General features: G+C 50.2%; 1 long non-coding RNA gene across 1 annotated transcript; it reads right to left on the bottom strand.

Annotated features, from left to right (window-relative positions):
• Positions 1-1,029: 1,029 nt before the first annotated feature.
• LOC120095836 (uncharacterized) lies at positions 1,030-9,172 on the bottom strand. Its single transcript, XR_005491700.2, has 3 exons — positions 8,653-9,172; positions 7,313-7,386; positions 1,030-2,654 (listed from the first exon to the last, which is right to left on the bottom strand). It is a non-coding gene; the product is annotated as an uncharacterized LOC120095836 (long non-coding RNA).
• Positions 9,173-21,254: the final 12,082 nt, after the last annotated feature.

Below are 21,254 nucleotides of genomic sequence, written 5' to 3' on the forward strand. Positions count from 1 at the left end.
GACCACACCTTCCTTGCTATTCTGGGGCGTGGCCTAGAGAAGTGGGTGTGACAAAGCTTTCCACTTTCTTTGTGCTGGTTGTGGGTGGGATCCACCAGAGATGAACCAATCTGGAGAGTTCTGGGCTCTGAGGTCAGGAGTGTGGGCGGAGCTTGCAGGGGAAGTTGGCCTGCGGTATTGGGGAGAAAGTACCTGCAGACCCTTGGGTTTCTCTCTGGCGTCCTGTTCCTAATTAGTTGTGTGTCATGTCTACCCCCTACCCTTTGTCTCCCACTGCTGGGGGCGCTGGGAATTCAGCAGATCAGAGACGGCTGCTTCTGACCCGTGAGATGAAAGGCTTCTGCAAATTTTTCTTTTCTCAATCCAGTGAGATCGAGGAAAGCAAGATTCTCTAACTCCTGCAGGTCGAAGCAGCCACAGCCCCTTCCCCGTGCCTACGTGGTACGTGGGAACTCAGAAAAGCTGCAAACTTTTGTGAAATCACACAGCACTCGAGTTGACCCAGAGTCTCTTAAAACAAAGCAGGGAAAACGGAGATAGTGTCCTGGGGTACATTTGGAGGTAAAATTCATGCGGGTGGGGGTCTGAATCAACTGAAAGGTGTGTGATCCCTGCCCTTAGGAAGCAGGAAAGCAGAAGGAGAAGGAATGATTCGGGTCTGAGACCAGCCTGGGCTACAGAGTATATAATCCCAAGTATGCTAGCACATACCTATAATCCCAGCACTTGGTAGGCAGTGAGAGGTTGATATCTGTGAGTCCGAGTTTAGTCTAGCCTACATCGGGAGCTCTAGGACAGCAAGGACTACGTAGAGATGCCCAGTCTCAAACAAAACAAACAACAATAATACAATAGTTGCAAGCCAGGCTTGGTGGCACAGGCCTTTACTCCCAACACTCAGGAGGTAGAAGCAGGTGGACCAGGAGTTCAGTGTCATCTTCGCCTTCTTAAAGAGTTTGAGACATATATATATATATATATATATATATATGTAGATATGTAGATATATGTCATATATATACATATCAGTAGATAAAGTATATGGGAACTTGATTTAGGTGCCCAGTACTCATATGAAAAGTTGGACTCCTGGTGCCCCGTAGAGACTGCTGGCCCCTGCCTTCTATCTGCCAGTGTCAAGGCATGTGCCACAACACCGACACACCCAGCACATGACCCTTTTCTGTATCTCATTTCTGGGGCTGCTCTTCCCCTACTCCAGGCTAGCTGGCCGATGAGCCAGCAAGTTTTCTGAAGACTCTCGGGCCTCTTTCTCTCGCTTTGCTGTAGGCGTTCTGGGGTTATAGATGCATGGCCCTGAATCCAGTTTTTCGTGTGCATACCAAGGATCAAACTCAGGCCATCTAGACAGAATCTCTTTACATATCTACATAGCCCTGGCTGTCTCAGAACTCACTATGTAGACTAGGCTGGCCTCAAACTCATAGAGATCGGCCTGCCTCTGCCTCCTAAGCGTTAGGATTAGAGGCCTTCGCCGCCAGGCCGGGATATTTTGCCTCTTAGAACTCAGATTTTCTCTTCCCAAATAGGATTGTGGGCGTCTCCCCTGGAGTCCTCCGTACACGCAGGTACGGCCCCGCCCAGCCTGAGCCGCTCGGCGCGTCTCTATCGCCACCTGGCGGCTATCACGAACATAGCAGCTTATCCAGGAGTGGTGATGCTAGGTCTGAACTACTTGGAATTCAAGGGTGGGGCCGTCTTTGCTCTCCGGTCTGAGCCCAGCCTGTAACTGTCCTCCTAGCAATGGTGGACATATTTTCTAAGAAGGACAAGTTGGATTCGGGAGCGTGCATTTATTTCCAAGTGGCACACAAAGTTATTCTTTTTTTGGAGCTGAGGACCGAACCCAGGGCCTTGCACTTACTAGGCAAGCACTCTACCACTGAGCTAAATCCCCAACCCCAACAAGAATCATTCTTAACGTCGTTGTGCTCATGTGTGCGAACTGAGGCTGGATGAAGAACAGCTGGCACCTCTACCCTAGCCCAGTGCTCTTAAATCTTACGGCATGCCTCGCCCCAGCCTGGGCTTACAAATACCCTCGATGCTCCTAATACCTGATGACAAAGGACCCATTTCACCTCTCTGTCCAATGGCTGCTTTTATATGCAGGGAGAGAGTAGAATCAATAAGGGAACTCCTTGCTCTCCCAGACCTCTGCCTGGGCTCAGATTGAAACCAGAGTCAGACCCCAGTCCTATACCAAGGTCAGAGATGGGAGTTCTCCGAGGACAGAGTAGAATCCCCAACCTTCTCGAGGAGTTCTCCTCTCCCACTCTAGGGTCTCCTGTGGCATCCCCCTGCACTGTCAGTGGTGTCTGCAGAGGCCTGGAGGGAGGGTGGTCATATCAGAGCTGGGAGGAAGCATCTGAGGCTGGACTCCTCTCCCCTCTCTCTGCCCAGCAGCTCCCAGGAAATCTACAGAGTCACTTCTGAGGGCCCACAGATGCAACTGTGGGAATAATAAGTAGCTTTCAGTACATTAGGCCGCAAGCTGGTCCACCAGTACATGCTTTGTCAATGTCCTTGGAAGCCAACCCCGCCATGTCCCCTACCGTCCTCTCCAGATTGGCATCCAAAGCCAGCTGCCACCACAAGACCTTCATGCTACCCGTGTTCTGTGTCTGGTGCACCTGCGAACCAAGGCATACTGTCACCATCAAAGTCCCTGGTCCAGCAAGGAGACATCTGCAAGTCCATACAGCTTGGATGGGCAAACTTGTCCAGGTACAAACTCAAACATTCCCCACCATGTGGGGAGTAGTAGTGGTGGGCAGCTGTGTACCCAGATCCATGCAGCGTAGGGACTGTTAGACACAGAGTAATGTCTCTAATGGCCCGGTGCTAGCCTCAGAGCTATTGGCTCCCAGCTCCAGACTTACTAATCTCCTCTGGGCCACAGGATCCAACTATAAACTACATCTCCCAGAGTCCCTGGCAGTCAGCTTCCTGTTAGATTTTTTGCCAACAGGAGGCACCAGAGCTCAACCTGTCTGTGGTGGGCTTCGCTATTTGATCACCTGTGAGAACCCCTTCACAGAAGAATGTTTTGAAAAACAAAAGTGATGATGCTGGGCCTGGTGGCACAGATCTTTAATCCCAGCACCGCGAGAGAGAGAGGCAGGCAAAGTTCTGTGAATTCAAGGCCAGTCAGGGCTACATACCAAGTTCCATATCAGCCTGGGCTACACAGGGAGACCCTGTCTCAAAACTAACAATACAGACGGGATAGTCTGAAGGAGCTGGTGCACACCTGTCATCTCAACACTTGAGAAGTAGAGGCAGGAGGATGAAAAGTGCAAACCCAGCCTCAGTTACATAGCGAGCTCCAGGCTAACCTGGGCTACACGAGAACCTGTCTCAAAAATGCAAAATGACTAAATAAGAAATAAAAAATTAATGGGCTGGAGAGGTGGCTCAGCGGTTAAGAGCGCCGACTGCTCTCCCGGAGGTCCTGAGTTCAGTTCCCAGCAACCACATGGTGGCTCGCAACCATCCGTAATGGGATCTGATGCCCTCTTCTGGTGTGTCTGAAGTCAGCTACAGTGTATTCACATACATAAAATAAATAAATCTTTTTTTTTCTTTTCTTTTTTTTTTGGAGCTGGGGACCGAACCCAGGGCCTTGCGCTCACTAGGCAAGCGCTCTACCACTGAGCTAAATCCCCAACCCCAAAATAAATAAATCTTAAAAAAAAAAGAAACAAAAGATAAGCCAGGTATGGTGGCACAGCATTAGGAAGGCAGAGGCAGGAAGAGCTCTGTGAGTTGGAGGAGACCAACCTGGTCTACATCAGTCAGGATTAAACAGAGAGACCCTGTCTGGAAAAAAAAAAAAAGGGAGGGTGGTAGTGGGGGGAGGATGGGGAGGGGAACACCCATATAGAAGGGGAGGGGGAGGGGTTAGGGGGATGTTGGCCCGGAAACTGGGAAAGGGAATAACATTCGAAATGTAAATAAGAAATACGGGCTGGAGAGATGGCTCAGTGGTTAAGAGCACCCGACTGCTCTTCCAGAGGTCACGAGTTCAATTCCCAGCAACCACATGGTGGCTCACAACCATCTGTAAAGAGTTCTGATGCCCTCTTCTGGTGTATCTGAAGACAGCTACAGTGTACTTATATATAATAAATAAATAAATCTTTAAAAAAAAAAAAGATACTCAAGTTAATAAAGAAAAAACGAAGAAAGAAAAAAGATAATTAGGCAATAGCCAGATGTGGGTATGCACATTAAATGTCAGCACCAGAAAGGCAGAGGCATAGGGGCTGGAGCGATGGCTCAGTGGTTAAGAGCACTAATTGCGGGGGCTGGGGATTTAGCTCAGTGGTAGAGCGCTTGCCTAGCAAGCACAAGGCCCTGGGTTCAGTCCCCAGCTCCAAAAAAAAAAAAAAAAAACAAAAAAAACAAAAAAAAAAAAAACACTGACTGCTCTTCCAGAGGTCCTGAGTTCAAGTCCCAGCAACCACATGGTGGCTCACAACCATCTGTAATGAGATCCGATGCCCTCTTCCAATGCGTCTGAACAATGTATTCATAAACATCAAATAAATAAATAAATAAATCTTTTTAAAAGAGAGAGAGAGAGGCAGGAACTCTGTTGAATTTAAGGTGCCCGTTCCACATGGAGAGTTTCAGGGCAGTCAAGGCTACACAGTTAGACCCTGTATTTGTTTGTTTGTTTGTTTGTTTTCTTTTCGTTTTTTGAGACAGTTTCTCTGTAGACCTGGCTGTCTTGGAACTTGCTCTGTCAACCAGGCTGGCCTCAGCCTCGAACTGGAAGATCTGACTGCTTCTGCCTCCCAGGCACTGGGATTCAAGGTGTGCTCCACCACTCCTGGGGGAATTCTTTCTTTTCTTTTCTTTTTAAATTTTTAATTAGTTTTGTTAACACATGGTGAGATTGAATGGGAGAATGAGACAGGGGGAAGGGGCAAGAGAAAGAAGAGAAAAGAGTTAATTAATTTTTTTATGGAACTCCTGCATGTGAGAACAAGTGGGGTCTGATTTTTTTTCTTTTTTTTGGAGCTGGGGACCGAACCCAGGGCCTTGTGCTTGCTAGGCAAGCGTTCTACCACTGAGCTAAATCCCCAACCCCGGGGTCTGATTTTTAAAAGGATTTGTTTATTTTTACATATTTGAGTGCTCTGTCTGCATGTACACCTGTGTGCCAGAAGAGGACCTGACCCCATTACAGATGGTTGTGAGCCACCATGTGGTTGGTGGGATTTGAACTCAGGACCTCTGGAAGAGCAGCCGGTTCTTTTAACCACTGAGCCACTTTTCCAGCTCGCAGGGAGATTTCTTTATTTTTTAGTTATCTGTGCCTGTTTCAGTTTGTGCAGGTGAGTGCAGAGGCCCACAGAAGCCAGAATGTCAGATCCCCCGAATCTGAAGTTATATCAGTCTTTGTGACGCCCCCCGTGGGGTGCTGGGAACTGAACTTGGATTCTCTGCAAGAACAGCAGTACATGTTGATTGATTGATTGATTGATTGATTGATTGATAGGGTCCAGGCTGGCCTAGAACTCCCATTTTTCCTGCCTCAGCTTCCAGAATGGTAAGACTCAAGAATACGCTACCATATTTCTTTCTTTTTTTTTTTTTTTTGGTTCTTTTTTTCGGAGCTGGGGACCGAACCCAGGGCCTTGCGCTTCCTAGGTAAGCGCTCTACCACTGAGCTAAATCCCCAGCCCCACCATATTTCTTTCTTTTTTTTTTTTTTTTTTTCGGAGCTGGGGATGGAACCCAGGGCCTTGCGCTTCCTAGGCAAGCGCTCTACCACTGAGCTAAATCCCCAACCCCCCACCATATTTCAATAGAACCACTTTCTACAAAACCGTCTGGGCTGTCCTGGAACTCACTCTGCAGACCAGGCTGGCCTCAAACTCACAGCGATCTACTGTCTCTGCCTCCTGAGTGCTTGGGTTAAAGGCCTGCACCGCCACTGTCCGGCTCTGTTTTGTTTTTTTTAAGAAGGATTTGGGCTATCCTGGACTCACTATGTAGCCCGGGCTGGCCTTGCAATCACAATGATCCTCCTTTCTCATCTTCCCAAGTGCTGGGATTACAAGGGTGAGCCACCAAGCCTGGTCTCTGATGCCTGTGCCTGAGATAGTGGCCCTCATCAGTTTACCTTGTGGGGTGTGGGGAATAGGACAAGAAATAAGGTTTCCCCACTAGGTGGCGCCAGAGAGAGGCCTCTGGTCCGCTAGTCTGGCCCTGACCGGAACTCTCCAGTTTCTGTACCCTCAGCAGTCTTTCTACCTCTATTTTCCTTTCTGCTCCTACGGGTCAGAACCCCAGCTGCCCCTCCCATCCTCTCCTTGAGGCCCCACCATCACTACTTTTATTCACTCTGGCTGACTGTGTCCTGCGCTTGGGGAAGACTCTCTCTTCCAGGGGACCCGGGTTCCCCCCCCCCCCCCCCCGGAGCTGGGGACCGAACCCAGAGCTTCCTAGGCAAGCGCTCTACCGCTGAGCTAAATCCCCAGCCCCGGACCCGGGGTTTAATTCTTAAAACCCACACGGGCTCTCACAACTACAGGTAACTGCAGTTCCAAGAGAGCCAATGCCCTTTTCTGACCCTCAAAAGCATAAGGCACACATCTTTGAGTTCCAAGCTAGCCTGGGATACATAGTGAGACCCTATCTCAATTTTTATTCATTAATAGTGTGTGTGTGTGTGTGCATGCGCGTGTGTAAAGCACACTTGGAGAGGTCAGGAGGCAACTCTGGGACACTGTTTGCTTCTCTTCTTCCGCCATGGGTTCTGGCCATTGAACTTGGTTGGTCTTCTGGCCTGGAACTTTCTGGCCTCTGGCTTTAGCCCCATGAGTCCTGGAATCCCAGGCATGTGCCACCAGGCCTGTCCTCTTTTCTCTTCTGTCTTTGGAGCCCTTTCATCATCCCACACCGTCCTTTCTACCTCGGGTTCCTTGAGCTCTGCACCTGCCCCCAGACGTCCTCACTGCCCAAACAGGCTGATGGGGTTCCGGCCACCCGGAATTGGAGTCTAAGTGACCTGCCCAACTGGGTCCTGCTAAGTGTGCTGGCCTTGAGCCTTACCTGGAGTGACCCCAGGCTAAGGGACAGGACAGGGCAGGACCAGAGACTGGGCCTTGGGACCAGCTGGCCCCATTCCTTAGAAACATAAGCCTTTACAGCTAGCCATGAACTAGCTACAGTGAGCTGATCCCTCCCTCCCTCCCACCTCAACAACCTTCCCGTCTCCCAGAGGGGCCGAGGCAAAGGAGACTCCACACAGCAGACTCCTTTGTTGAGCACCTACTGTGTACGTGGGACTCATGCTTCAGCCTTCGCGTCATAGTTTCATGACAGCCGCTAAGGCCCAGGGTTCTCAACCTGTGGGTCACATGTGAGAAAGATTTACACTGTGATTGGCAACAGTAGCAACACTTCAGTTATGAAGTAGCAACCAAATAACTATGGTCGGAGGTCACCACCACAGGAGGAACTGTATCTAAGGGCACAGCATCAGGAAGGCTGAGAACCAATGCTCTAAAGAGATAGTCCTTACAGCCTAGAAGAAAGAGAGGGGTGAAGGGGAAGCTCACTCAGTCCGGGTTAGCCATTTTTCGTTCTCCTTGTTTCGAGAAAGTATCACAGTTCTCTTTTCTTGAGGCAGGGTCTCATTGTCATCATCGCCCTGGCCGGCTTGGAACCTGGTATGTAAACTGACTGGCCTTGAACTCTTCCCCCTCTGCCTCCCTAGTGCTAGGATTACAGACACGCATTGCCCGCCACACCGGGTAAGACATTTTTTTTTTTTCTGGAGCTGGGGACCGAACCCAGGGCCTTGCACTTGCTAGGCAAGCACCCTACCACTGAGCCAAATCCCCAACCCCTAAATATTTTTTTTTAAAACCACCCAAATCCAAACAGGCCAGTGCCTAGTGGATACAGAACAGGTCAGCCAGGGCAACTTACTGAGATCCTGTCTCAACATAAATGGTTAAGAAAATAGGGGTTGGGGATTTAGCTCAGTGGTAGAGCGCTGGCCTAGCAAGTGCAAAGCCCTGGGTTCGGTCCCCAGCTCCGGGGGAAAAAAAGAAAGAAAAAAAAAAAAAGAAAGAAAAAAAGTAAGCCATGGGGGCTGGGGATTTAGCTCAGTGGTAGAGCGCTTACCTAGGAAGCGCAAGGCCCCAGCTCCGGAAAAAAAAGAACCAAAAAAAAAAAAAAAAGAAAAGAAAAAAGTAAGCCATGCATTATGGGCAGAACTTTAAGCCCGGCACTTGGGAGGCAGAGGCAGCCAGAGGCCTGCCTGGTTTATGCTGCTTTTGGCAGGAGGAGACTGGAGGATCACTTCAAGGCCAAGCTGTAAACTGTTTATCCCAGCACTCCAGAGGCAGGTAGATTTCTATGAGTTTGAAGCCAGCCTGGTTTATATCGTGAGTTCTAAACCAGCCAAAGTTACATAGTGAAACCCTGTCTCAAACAAACAAACAAAACAAAAAACCAAGAAAGAGTTCAAGGGCAGCCTGACCTACGCAAGCTCTTATTTCAAAGAAATATAGTTTAGAACATTTAGAAGGGTGGATGAGGACCAGCTTCTATCCCTAGCACTGGGGGGAAACCACCTCCACCACCACCTAACAATGCCCTCCTAACCTTCCTATCCAAGCTTCCTTCCCGCTCCAGAGTAACAGCTGCGCCTCCTGGAAACCCTTCATGCATTCCTAAGCCCAGAGTAATGGCTCACTCTTGTGATCCCAGCACTCTGAAGCCGAGGCAGGCTAGCCTGGGCTATACAAAGTGAGAACTCCCATCCCCCACTTTAAACACAAGCGCCGGTGTGTGCCTGCGGGCCCTCCGCGGTCCCCTCTGCAGGACGGGGGGCCGGGCATCGCCGGTCCTCTTAGTGGAATCGGGGCCATTTCGAAAGGCAGGACCACACCTCGCATCCCCTGCGGGCTCCGCTCTCGAAACGGGAAGTCGACGGAGGAAGTCGCGCGGGCAGCCGCGGGCCGCCGCCGCATGACTAAGTTTGGCGCGACCTGAGCTCCTTGCCTTTTATGGACGACTCGTGGGCAGCGGCCGCGGGCGGGGACCAGAGGGAGGGGACACCCCAGCCCCCCAACCCTGCCAAACCCCAGTTCCCACTACAACCCAGCTTCTCGCCGCTCTCCCCCATCCGCAGGCCAGGCCCCGCCCTCCTTGAAGTACAGAAAGGGAAACTGAGGCCCTGAGCTTAGATGGAGAGCAGCTTAGGATCGTGCCTAGTACTTGAAGCCAGAGGACAGCCCAGGGCCCCAGCTCTCCATCCCTTCGGCCTGGCTGGATGACTGACATTCCCAAGGGGGGTGGGGAGGCAGGCAGGGCTGAGTGAGCTTCTTTAGGGAATTGAACCCAGGGCCTAGAACATTCCACTGAGCTGTAGCCACAGCCTTCCTTTTTCTTTTCTTCTTTTTAAAAAATAGGATTTATGGCCAGGCATGGTGGGTGACACTGGCCTTCCAGCAACTGGAAAGGCATTGGCAGATAGATCTCAGTGAGTTCAAAGCCAGCCTGGTCATAGAGAGTTCCAGGACAGCCAGAACTTCCTCCTCGCTCTCAAACAATAACCAACAATGACAACAACAGCATGCCATTCTTTTTATTTTGTTTTATTTTATTTTTTAAACAAAGTCTCACTATATAATCTTGGCTAGCTTTCGAAATCACAGCGATGTCTGTCTCTGTCTCCCCAAGTGCTGGGATTAAAGCTCTGAGCCACACACACCACTAGCTAAGATTTATTTATTTGGTGTTTGTGGGGGTGATATAGGGTCTCGTTGTGTGGACCTGGCTGGCCTGGAACTCACAGAGATCTGTGTGTAAAGGCCGTGTGGCGTGTTTGACTGTGTATGAGTGTGTGTTTGTACATGGGCATGCGCGTGTAACAATTGGTGCCCTTGGGTGCCGGACAGGTCCGATCCTGGAGTTAGAGTCACAGGCGGCTGGGAGCCACCTGATATGGGTGCAGGTCCTTGGCAGGAGCAACGAGTGCTCCTAACCATTGAGCTATCTCTCCACCCTTTTTGAAATCAGCTTTTACATAGCCCAGGTTAGCCTTGAGCTCTTATGTAGGCAAGGATGACCGCTGATTTCTGGTCCTTCCGCCTTCACCTTCCAAGCGCAGGCATTATGGAGAGGCATCGTCACATCCGGTTTACCCACACAGCGATGAGGTTCTGAGTCCTACGTGCCTGCTAGACCAGCGCTCTTCCAAAGGAGCTATGTCCCGCCCCCCTCCCAACCCTCTTCTCTTTGCTCCCCCCCCCCCCCAGCTGAGGACCGAACCCAGGGCCTTGTGCTTGCTAGGCAAGCGCTCTACCACTGAGCTAAATCCCCAAACCCCTTCTCTTTACTTTTTATCCTGGGACAGAGCCATGCTGCTAAGTTGACCAGACTGTCCTGAAACTCACGACCCGCCCCAGCTTTGGCCTTTCGAGTAGCAGGCACACACCATCAGACTAGAGCGGCACAGTGACCAGCTTCCAAGTTTTTATCCTGGCCTCGCTGTGTCTATTGTCCTGGAGGAGTAGGCTGCTCCAAGGAGACTTGGAGTTTGAGCCTGGGCAGGAAACACCCCCGCTGACAAACGGGGATACTGAGGCAAACGTTGGGTGTGGTGAGTCACTTATAATCCCAGCACTGGAGAGGCTAAAGCATGAGGATTGCTGCAAGTTTAAGGCCAAAAAGACCATCTCCAAAAACACTAATGGAAGCCAGACATGGCGGCCCTCACCTGTAGACACAGCACGCAGGAGGCAGAGCCAGGAGGAGCACTGCTACTGAGGCAGAGGGATTGGAAGTTCAAAGCCAGCCCTGGCAAGTTAGTGTGACTCTGTCCTGAGGGCTGGCAGGATGTTGTGTGATAGAGCTCCTGACTAGTATGTGAAAGACCCTGGGTTCAAGCTTCAGCAGATCGGGGAGGGGAGCGCTCAAGGTAGCTTGGAGCCCCAGGGGATTTTTTTCCCTAGGACTCCTTAATTGCCACAGATCCACAGCCCAGGTCTGGCTACCCTGGGGCTTCAGTCAGGATTTTCTGCCCGATTTTGGAGGGATTTCATGAACCCCAGGTGCTGGGCTGCATCCTGTTTCCCCAGGTTGGTCCACTGCTCCCGGAGGGTAGAGGGGACAGCTGCACTGAAGCTCCCACGGCCCCCTCCCTACTCTCCTCCAGAATTTAGCCTTTTAAGGAGAGGAAGTTAGGCCAAGTGGGCTGGGCCAGCTGAGGGGGTGGGGTAGGGACTGGCCTGGGCCTGCAGGGAGCCTGGGCCAGGCTGTGCTGGACAGGGACAGGCAGGGGGGGATGCCTGGCTTATCTCCAGAACTGAGATAGATAACTAAGGATTCTCAGAAGGCGCCGAGCCAGGCCCGCATGAGCCGGCGGGATAACCATCCGATAAGACAGTCACCTGCCCCAAAGCCCTGTGACAGGGAGCCTGTGAGTCCCAGCCTAAGCCTTTCAAAGAGAATAGCCTTGACAACAAAAATCCAGCTGCTCCTGGTGAGCCAAAGTCCTTTATCTCAGTTACTGTAGCAGGAGGCTTGAAAGTACAAAGCAGGCCTTGGCAACTTACTATGACTCTGTCCCAAGAGAAAATATGGAGAACCCTCTTTACTGGGGTTTTTCAGTACACACACACACACACACACACACACACACACACACACACACACACCCAACAGCCTCAGGACTCCCCTCGACTCCCATCAAGGGTCCTCCTTGCCACCCAGCTCCCCTGTCACCCTGGGGAGTACTACCTGAGGCCCAGGGCCGAGACCGCACAGTACAGGCCCTGGAGGAGAGGTGCGGTAGTTCTGTCCCTGAGGCACATGTTGTGAGTCCTTGACCGGTATTCACTTTGCCATTACTGTCCTGGGTATTCCCTGAAAGGGCACTCATGGATGGTCAATCACAGAGGTCCAAGAGATAGCTGGGACCTCTAGCACTGGACATGGAACCACACCTGAGGGCCCAGGCTAGCCCCTTCCAACCCCCAATCCCCCAACCCCCATTCCTACATCCAGAAACTGTCTCAAGACTGCTGTAGGACTCTGGGCTGTCTTTGTGCCACCTTGGGCGTTCCCAGGGCTTGTCTGCCCCCCCCCCAAAGTCTAGTCTCAGCCCACTCAGTCTGATTTTGCTGCCGGAACTGTGTTTTAGAGAGACTACTATTTGCTTTTTGAGACAGGATCTCTTGTAGCCCACGCTGACTCCCAGCTTGTTATAAAGCCAAGGTTGACTTTTCTGATCCTCCTGCTTCAGCCTCTCAAGTGTCGGAACTGGGGGGGAGGGGGTCAGTGCTCCCCACTCTTTCTTTTTGGTTTTCAAGATAGGGTTTCTCTGTGTAGCCCTGGCTGTCCTGGAACATGCTCTGTAGACCAGGCTGGCCTCGAGCTCAGATCCAGATGTGCACGACCGCTGCCAGGCTGAAGCTTCCTATTTTGAATTCCCGTTTCTCTCCTGCCTGCCTTGTGCGGTTGTGTGTTAGGTGAATGCTGGACGTCTCCCTAGCTCTCCCGCCAGCCTCTGAGATCGGCCTGTTTTCTCTGCCCCAGCACTGGGGTTACATGTACGGAAGAAACAAGCTCACGTCCTTATGGCCACGCAACAAGGACTTTACCATCAGCCAGAGTTTCTCCCAAAAGCCTCTTTTGGAATTTTTTTTTTTTTTTGTCTTGTTTTGGTTTGGGTTTTTTGAGACAGGGTCTCATATAGTCCGGTATTTCAATTCAGTGTAGCAGGAGTGACCGACCCCACCTCCATGTCTCCAGCACCCTGAGCCACACACAGACAGGTTCCTGCCACAGTGCCTAAGTTTAACTAGCTTTATTTTGCATCGTATTTCCTTTCTTGAGAGCGGTTCCCCTCTTCTTGTCTGATCTGGAACTCACTTGGTAATTCTAGTTGGACCTTAACTCCCAGTAATCCTCCTGCCTCAGCATTTGACTATGAGGGAAAAAAAACACACACAAAAAAAAAAAAACCATAAAATCTGTGTCTGGCTTTTCTGAGACTCTTAGCAAATATGCACTTCCTGCTCGCAGAGCCGGGATGACTGGGCTGGGGTTGAGGGGCGGGGGAGGGGGGGGAGTGGAGAGCACAGCTAGAAGCTGGTGCCACACCTGGCGCACCCTCAGGGAAGGGCGACTGTCACAAGTGAAGGTAATACCCTGCAGCCCTTGGATGGCAGGCGGAGGCCACCTTGTGCCCGCACTTTACCCTTCGCTCTCTGCCCTGGGCTCAGGGGCCTCTGGGTGTAGATTATCTATCACCTAACCAGGAAATTTAGCTCATCAGGTGACCCCTGAACACTCTTTTCCCTCCTGTCTTTACCCTGCCTTCCAGGCAGACAGCCTGAGCTCCTCCCAGGAACCAGCAGTAATCAGACAGCTTGAAATTTCTGAGGTTTTGCTGGTGGCTTTCGGGATGGAATCCAGGAACAAAGAAATGCTAGGCAGGGGCTCGACCACTGAGCCACACAACCAGCCCCTTACTGGGGGATTCTAGGCAGGGGCTCTACCACTGAGCCACACCCCAGCCTTCTTTTTTTTTCCCCCAGCCTTCTTTTTACTTTTAATTTTGATACTGGGCTGGAACTCACTGTGTATCTTTGAACTTTTGATCTTCCTGCCTCAGCCTCCCCTGTAGGTGGAATGACAGGCTTGTGCCCCTAGGCCACACCCTTGACAACCCTCTAAGGTCTCTGGGCAGCTGCCAAGGGACAACCCGTCTCAGGTCAGACTTAGTACCTCCCCATTTCATCCAAGTGTACGCAGCCACACCTGGCAGGCACCGCAGAGAAGTCCTAGAGCCCTGGATTACCTGTATGCTGCCTATCTCTGAGGTTTCTATGGATACTGTTTCAAGTTACAAAACACCCGGAAATGAAAAGACTGCGTGAGACACACAGGTGGTTTTAGGCACTGCTGCTGGTCTTTGATTACTAACTTGAACTCAGCCAGAGCGAAACATAAAACCCAAGGTTTCTTGGGACTACTACTACGCTTGCAGACAGCCTGGGTTCGGTTCCCCACGTGGCTGCTCACATCTGCCTGTACCTCCAGTTCCAGGAAGTTGACACCTTGTCTGGCCCGTGGGTTCCTGAATACATGTGGTGCACATAGGTACACTCTGGTGCACAGCATATATACATGCGAAATGAAATAAGTGCATTTAAAAAAAAAAAACCACAAACCTTTTTATTCGACGTATTCATTTTATTTTAGGTGGGTGTGTTTTGCCTCATGCATGCCTTTTGGTGCCTGTGGAAATCAGAAGGGGGGTTCAGATTCCCTGGAACTGGAGTTAAAGGGGTGGTTGGGGACCACCATGTGGGTGGCGGGAATTGAACACAGGTGCTTTGAAAATAAAAAACAACAAGGCTCTTAACTCTGCCTAGAGCCGTCTCTCCGGCCCATCCTATTTTTAAAAAGCTTGGTTTTTTGAGATCCCTTCAACCCTCTTAATCTTCTTGTGCTCACCAATATCATTAGTTATTACAATGATCATTTATTTTGCAAACGCGGGGCTCTTTCCACTATAACTCTGGCCTCTACCTCAGTTTAATTCGAAGCCCTATTAGGTCCTTGTAGTCCACTTATTTATTTACATATTTATGACTGCAGGCATGAGCTTGTGCATGCCCCGACACGCATGTAGAAGGCAGAGGACAACTTGCAGACTTGGGTTCTGGAGACCTAACTTGGGTGACCAATGGCAGCCAGGGAGTGCCTTTACCACTGGGCTGTCCTTTTGTCCCTTAGGATTTACCTGTGTTCTGAAATGCTGGCTCAGCCTTTTCCTCCCTCACACTCTCTCAGTGGCTTCCCTATTGCCCTTTAAGAACAAAGTCCCATTATAGAGAACCCTGACCGTTCCCAATGCCAGAAAAGCAACCTTGTCCCAGGCATTTGGGGACATCAGCTAATCTCCAGGCTGCTATAGCACTCTTTCACCTCCTGGCTAAGTGCCAAAGCCACATTCTGCTGGGTGGCCCTGTGTGACAGTCTCTTCAATGGGCCTAGGCTTGTGGATTCTGGATGCCACAGCACAAGTGTAGAGGTCATATTTCGAGAATCAAGTCTCTCCTTCCATTCTGTGTATCCCTGGGGCATCAGAACTCGGGTCGTCAGTTTGTGAGCCTGCCATCTTGTCGTTCTGCCTCCCTTCCTTTCTCTGTTCTGCGGCATGGTTCCCAGTTTTCACCAAATTTTTTTTTTTTACTTTAGTTTTGGGACACATTCTTACGTAGCCCAAGCTAGCCTCAAACCCTCTATAGAACCAAAAATGACCTTAAACTTTTGCTCCGCCTGCCTCTACGTCCCCAAGGCTAATCTTAGAGTTGTGTACTGCCACACCGGATTTGGAGCTTACACCCAGGGCTACTGACTGTTGGGCAAACATTCTAACCTCTGTCAAGTTCCTTGGGCACTGGTCCACCTGTATCTGTGTGTCCAACCCCAGGAGGCCCTCACCTCTCGTTTTCATTGTTGTCCAAGACAGGTTTATTTGTGTAGCTCTGACTGTCCTGTAACTCACTCTGTAGTCCAGGCTGGCCTCGGACTCACAGAGATCCACCTGCCTCTCCCTCTCCTTCTCCCTCTTCTTTTCCCTTCCCCTTTCCCTCTCACTCTGCCTCCTCTGCCTCTGCCTCTGCCTCTGCCTCTGCCTCTGCCTCTGCCTCTGCCTCTGCCTCTGCCTCTGCCTCTGCCTCTGCCTCTGCCTCTGCCTCTGCCTCTGCCTCTGCCTCTGCCTCCTCAGTGCTGGGTTTAAAGGCATGGCATGCCTGACTTGTTTGAAAATTTTAATTTTGTGCATATGCATGTTTTGCTTTCTTTTTTTTTTTTTTTTTTTTTTTTTTTGGTTCTTTTTTTCGGAGCTGGGGACCGAACCCAGGGCCTTGCGCTTCCTAGGTAAGCGCTCTACCACTGAGCTAAATCCCCAGCCCCGCATGTTTTGCTTTCATGCATGTCTATGCACTGCTTGCATGGTTGATGCTTTGCAGAGTCCGAAAGAGATTGTCTGTGAGCTGCCATGTTGGTGCTGGGAATTGAACCCAGGTCCTCTGGAATCAGTGCCTTAACTCTGCAGAGCCATCTCTCCAGTTCTATTTCACTCCTACCCTACGATGATCTCCAGAACCCAGGCTGAGTGAAGACATGGGAGCCTCCACCTCCCTCTCAGATAATGGAATCTCAATTCGAGGTCCAGCATGTCCCCTCAGGGCTAAGAATATAATGTACTTTCTTCCATATCTTTCCTAAGCCATGCCCCAGAATTATCAGTATCAAAAGGGGATGAACAGTGATAGAAGGATTCCCCAACAAACTCCTACAGTGAAGCCAGCCCTCACTTGGCTGGCCTCCTCACAGGAATATGGGTTGATCAACAATACTATTGAGCCCAATTCACATTAGGAAAGCATCTTTAGACACTTCCTAAGGTGTCAACTATGTCAGGAACTAGCAGTTCCCCAACATGCCCTTCTGTCTACCCCTCCTCCAAAATCCACTCCTTGGTGGACTCCTATTCAGACTGTAAAACCCACCCCAAAAGACTCTTGAGGTTCAGCAAGGCCTCCTCCCAGCGGCACTGTCTGGGCTGGCCCCTCCCGCATACTAGGATATCAGACTTCATTGCTTTCCCTGGGGGCCCCTGGAGAGCAAGGCTGGAGTCTGAACTGTGAGTACACTGTGGGTGAGTCAGTGGCTGTTCACAGAGCTCAGGACTTCCTGTGACACACCCCTGCTCCCTGCTGCCAACATCCGCTGTGTGGTGTAAGCACCAAGCTAGCTCAGTCCTTTCCTCCCGGGCCTGTGTGGTATCAGCTGTCCCGTGTCAGACACGCTCCCTGCCAGGACTGTGTCACACCCTCTTGGACTGGGACACCTCCCCACACAGTTTCCACACAACTTCCCCGCCCCCCACTTTTGATGCCAGACTGAGTCGGCCCCTCCCCTTTCCTTCCCTATCTCTTTTCCTTTCCTTTCCTTCTTCCTTCCTTCCTTCCTTCCTTCCTTCCTTCCTTCCTCCCTCTGTCTTTCCAAACCAAAACATAAAATAAAAAAGGCAGAAGACACTGCCTGGCCCATGGGGAGGCCTACAGTTGGCAGGGCTGGGTATGATCAGCTCAGGAGTGTAGCTTCAGTTCTGAAGACACAGGGAAGGACAAAGGAGCTTATATCTCTTTGTTTTAAATATACAATCATTTCTCTTTTTTTAAAGGATTTATTTATTTTATGTATAAGAGTACACTATGCCTGTCTTCAGACATATGTATGGGCGTCGGATCCCATTACAGATGGTTGTGAGCCACCATGTGGTTGCTGGGAATTGAACTCAGGAACTCTGGAAGAGCAGTCAGTGTTCTTAACCGCTGAGCCATCTCACTAGCCCCCTATACAATCATTTCTTGTATTAGTAGTTATGTTTTAATATATACTAGTGGTGTTTTTTTTTATATTTTTAAACTGTATTTTATGTGCGTGAGTGCTTTGCCTGTGTGTGTGTCTGTTCACCACCCACCACTGATATGCCCGGTACTGGTGCCCATGGAAGCTAAGAGAGGCCACTGGATCCCTTGAAACTAGAGCTGCAGTCATTTGTGGGCCACTGAGTGGATGCTGGGACTCTAACCTGTGTCTCTGCAGGACCAGCCACAGCTCTGTTTGCTCGCTTGTTTGTTTGTTTGTTTGTTTTTCAAGACAGGGTAGCCCTGGCTGTTCTGGAAAGCGCTTCATAGACCAGGCTGGCCCCAAACTCAGAGAGCCACCTGCCTCTGCCTCCTGAGTTCTAGGGTTAAAGGTGCGGCCAGGGCTCTAACCACTGAGCTGTGGCATGACCGGATCTCAGTTGGGCTGTGGTGCAACATCACCACCAAAATCAGGTTGAGGAGGAAAGGGTTTATTTACTTATGCTTCCGCATCATACAGAGTCCATCGCGGAAGGAAGTCAGGGCAGGAAGTCAAACAGGGTAGGGACCTGGAGGCAGTGACTTGCTCCTCATGGCTTTCTCGGCCTGCTTTCTCATAGAACCCAGGACCATCAGCTCAGGGATGGCTCCACCCACCGTGGGCCAGGTCCTCCCTCATCAATCAGTAATTAAGAAAAGGCCCCTCAGGCCTTCTGGAGGCATTTATCAACTGAGATTTCCTCCTCTCTACTTAAGCCTGTATTTGGTTAACGTAAAACTGTCCGGCACACTGCCCCCTTGTCTCTGTCACTGTGAAACCACAACCTTTTTTTTTTCTTTGTTCATCCGCAAGATCGCACATTAATACAGACATCACAATGTAAAACATTTTATAATGTCAAATGTTTACATTGTTTACCGTGTTAAATGTTAAAAAAACATTTCCGACTTTAAAAAGTCCCACAGTTTTACAAATTAAAATGCTTTAAGAATTCATTCTCTGGGTGGTGGCACGTCCTTTTAACCCTACCTTCGGAGATCAGCCCAGGGATTCCAGAACAGCCTGGCACCCGGGAACGTATCTGTTACCTCTGTCACTTTAAGGTTTCACTGAACAGGCCATGGTGAAGCCCGGCCTTTCCTCCTGTGAACCACTTCAGGCTTTGCGTCACGTCAGGAACGATCCGGCTGTGTCACCCACTGATGTCACCTGGGTCTGGGTGTCCTTGGGAAGTGACTCTACCTTTCTGAGCCCAAAAGGATTTGTAAGGATCTATTTGGGGGGTCATGGTGTTTTATCACAGCCCCTGAAGAGAGCCCAGGAGAGGCTGTTGGTGAAGGTGCAGGTAAGCAGTTAGATCGCTTGAATTCAAGGCCAGCCTGGTCTACAGGATGAGTTCCAGGAAAACCAGGGCTACAGAAACAACCTGTCACAAAACAAAGCAACAAAGAAACAAACAAAAAACAATCTGAAAAAATATCCAGCCTCTTAAAAATCCAAAGTCCAGGGGCTGGGGATTTAGCTCAGTGGTAGAGCGCTTACCTAGGAAGCGCAAGGCCCTGGGTTCGGTCCCCAGCTCCGAAAAAAAGAACCAAAAAAAAAAAAAAAAAAAAAAATCCAAAGTCCGGGAACTGGAGAGATGGCTCAGCAGTAATGAGAACTGATTGTTCTTCTAGAAGAACCAGGTTCAAATCCCAGCACCGACACGGCTGCTCACAACTGTCTGTAACTCCAAGACATCCTCACACAGACTGTACATGAAGGCAAAACACCAATGCATATAAGATCGGGGGAGCGGGGGAATCCCAAGTCTGTAAACTCCAAACTTTCATTGAAAGTGCTTCAACTGTGGGCTCCAATAAAAATAAAATATAAGTTAAAGGCTTCCTTCCTTCAACAGGGAACAGCCAGGGCACAGTCACAATCAAATCAAAGCAAAACCAGAGTCCAACATGTAAATAAATGTCTGGGATCCAGTCACGATCTTCTAGGCTCCTCCAAAGGGCTTGGGGATTTTCTCTGGTTCAGCAGTGCCACTCCACAGCCACTGCTGTTCTTGGTGGTCATCCCATGGCACTGGTGTCTCCAGAATGCTGGGGGTTTCTGCTACAAGGGGGCTGCACTTTCACCAAGAGCCTCTGCTGAGCTCTCTTCAGGGGCTGTGCTGAAACGCCTTGATCCCCCAGATAGATTCTTAGAGATCCTTGTGGGCTCAGAGAGGTGGTTACTTCCCAAGGATACCCAGACCCAGCTGAGGTCAGTGGGTGACACAGATGAATCTTTCTTGACACAAAAGCTGAAGTGGTTCACGGGGGGGAAAGGCCGGGCTCCACCATTGTTGAGTGAAACCTTAAAGTGACGAAGGTAACAGATATGTTCCTGGGTGCTGGGCTATTCGGGGCTTTTGGCCCCTAGTACTGTCAGAAGTTGGCTTGCCACAAAGTCCAATGTGTGTCTGGACTCTTTTCCCAGCCTGGTCCCATCATGTACCGTCCCCAGCCTCAGGTGCACTTGGGTCCCCTGTCTCTGCCACTGGTATATAAGTGGTACATGTTGCTTCTTTAATCTCAGCACTGGGGAGGCAGAGGCGATGAGATCTCTGTGAGTTCAAGGCCAGCCTGCTCTACATAGTGAGTCCCAGGCCATCCAGGACTAAATAGGGAAACTATCTCAAAAAAGCAAAAACACACACCCCAGGAAAGTCATGATTGAGCTCCATTAAGCAGTGTATGGCTGTACTTCTCTTGTGGGCAATGTATCTAGCATGGAGGTCTGCCTATGTCCTAGCAGTTGGTTTGGAGCTGGCACTCTGGAGACAAAGGAAGACAGCTGGGCCAGGCCTCTTATCCACCAGGGAGCTCCAGTTCCTGGCTAGCCCAGAAGCAGGCTGAGATTTCTGGCTGGGAAAGGCCTAGTTACAAGGTGACTGGCCTGGGGCTGATTGAGTTTCCAAACTTGGGCCAGGCCCAGGCTCTGTGGCTAAGGAGCCAGTGGCTGCTGAGCCTCTGTGTGTCCATTGAACTGGGCCTCAGAAACAGTGGCACCCCAAAATCCAGGACGCTGTGAACGACCTAAAGGCTTGCCGTGGTACCGTGCTACATCCCAGACAATTATGCTCTCGTACATCATGGAGAAAATTTTATTTATTTATTTATTTATTTATTTATTTATTTTTGGCTTTCTTTGCCTTTCTCGTTTTTTGGAGCAGGGGAGTTGAGACAAAGTTTCTCTGTATAGCTCTGGCTATCCTAAAACTCACTCCGTAGACAGGGCTGGCCTTGAACTCACAGAGATCTGTCTGTTTCTGCCTCTGCCTCTGGAATGCTGGTACTAAAGGCAAATGCCACCACCATGGCTTTTTTTTTTTTTTAAGGAGTTTTTGTTTTATTTTGTGCGCTGGGTGTTTTTGCCTGCATGCGTGTCTTCGAGTCACATGTGTGCCTGGTACCCTTAGGGGCTAGAAGAAGGTGTTGGATCCCCTAAGACTGGAGTTACAGATAATTCTGAGGTACACGTGGGAGCTAAGAATGAGAAACGGTCCCCTGAAAGAACAGCCAGTGCTCTTAACCACCCAGGCGTCTCTCCAGTCCCTTTGCCTTGTTTCTCTAAGTTACATTTATTTATGGCGTGTGTACTTGAAATAGTCACAATGTATGAATACAGGTCAGAAGACAGACTGAGGGACTGGGGAATTGAACACCTCCTCAAGTTTGGTGGCAGGCACCGCTGAGCCATCCTGTTGACCGGTTCCATTTTTGTTGCTGCTGTTGCTGTTTTTGTCACAGGATCTCATGTGGCACACGAGG

The sequence above is a fragment of the Rattus norvegicus genome, chromosome 12, assembly GCF_036323735.1.
Source record: "Rattus norvegicus strain BN/NHsdMcwi chromosome 12, GRCr8, whole genome shotgun sequence".
NCBI classification, from domain to species: Eukaryota; Metazoa; Chordata; class Mammalia; order Rodentia; family Muridae; genus Rattus; species Rattus norvegicus.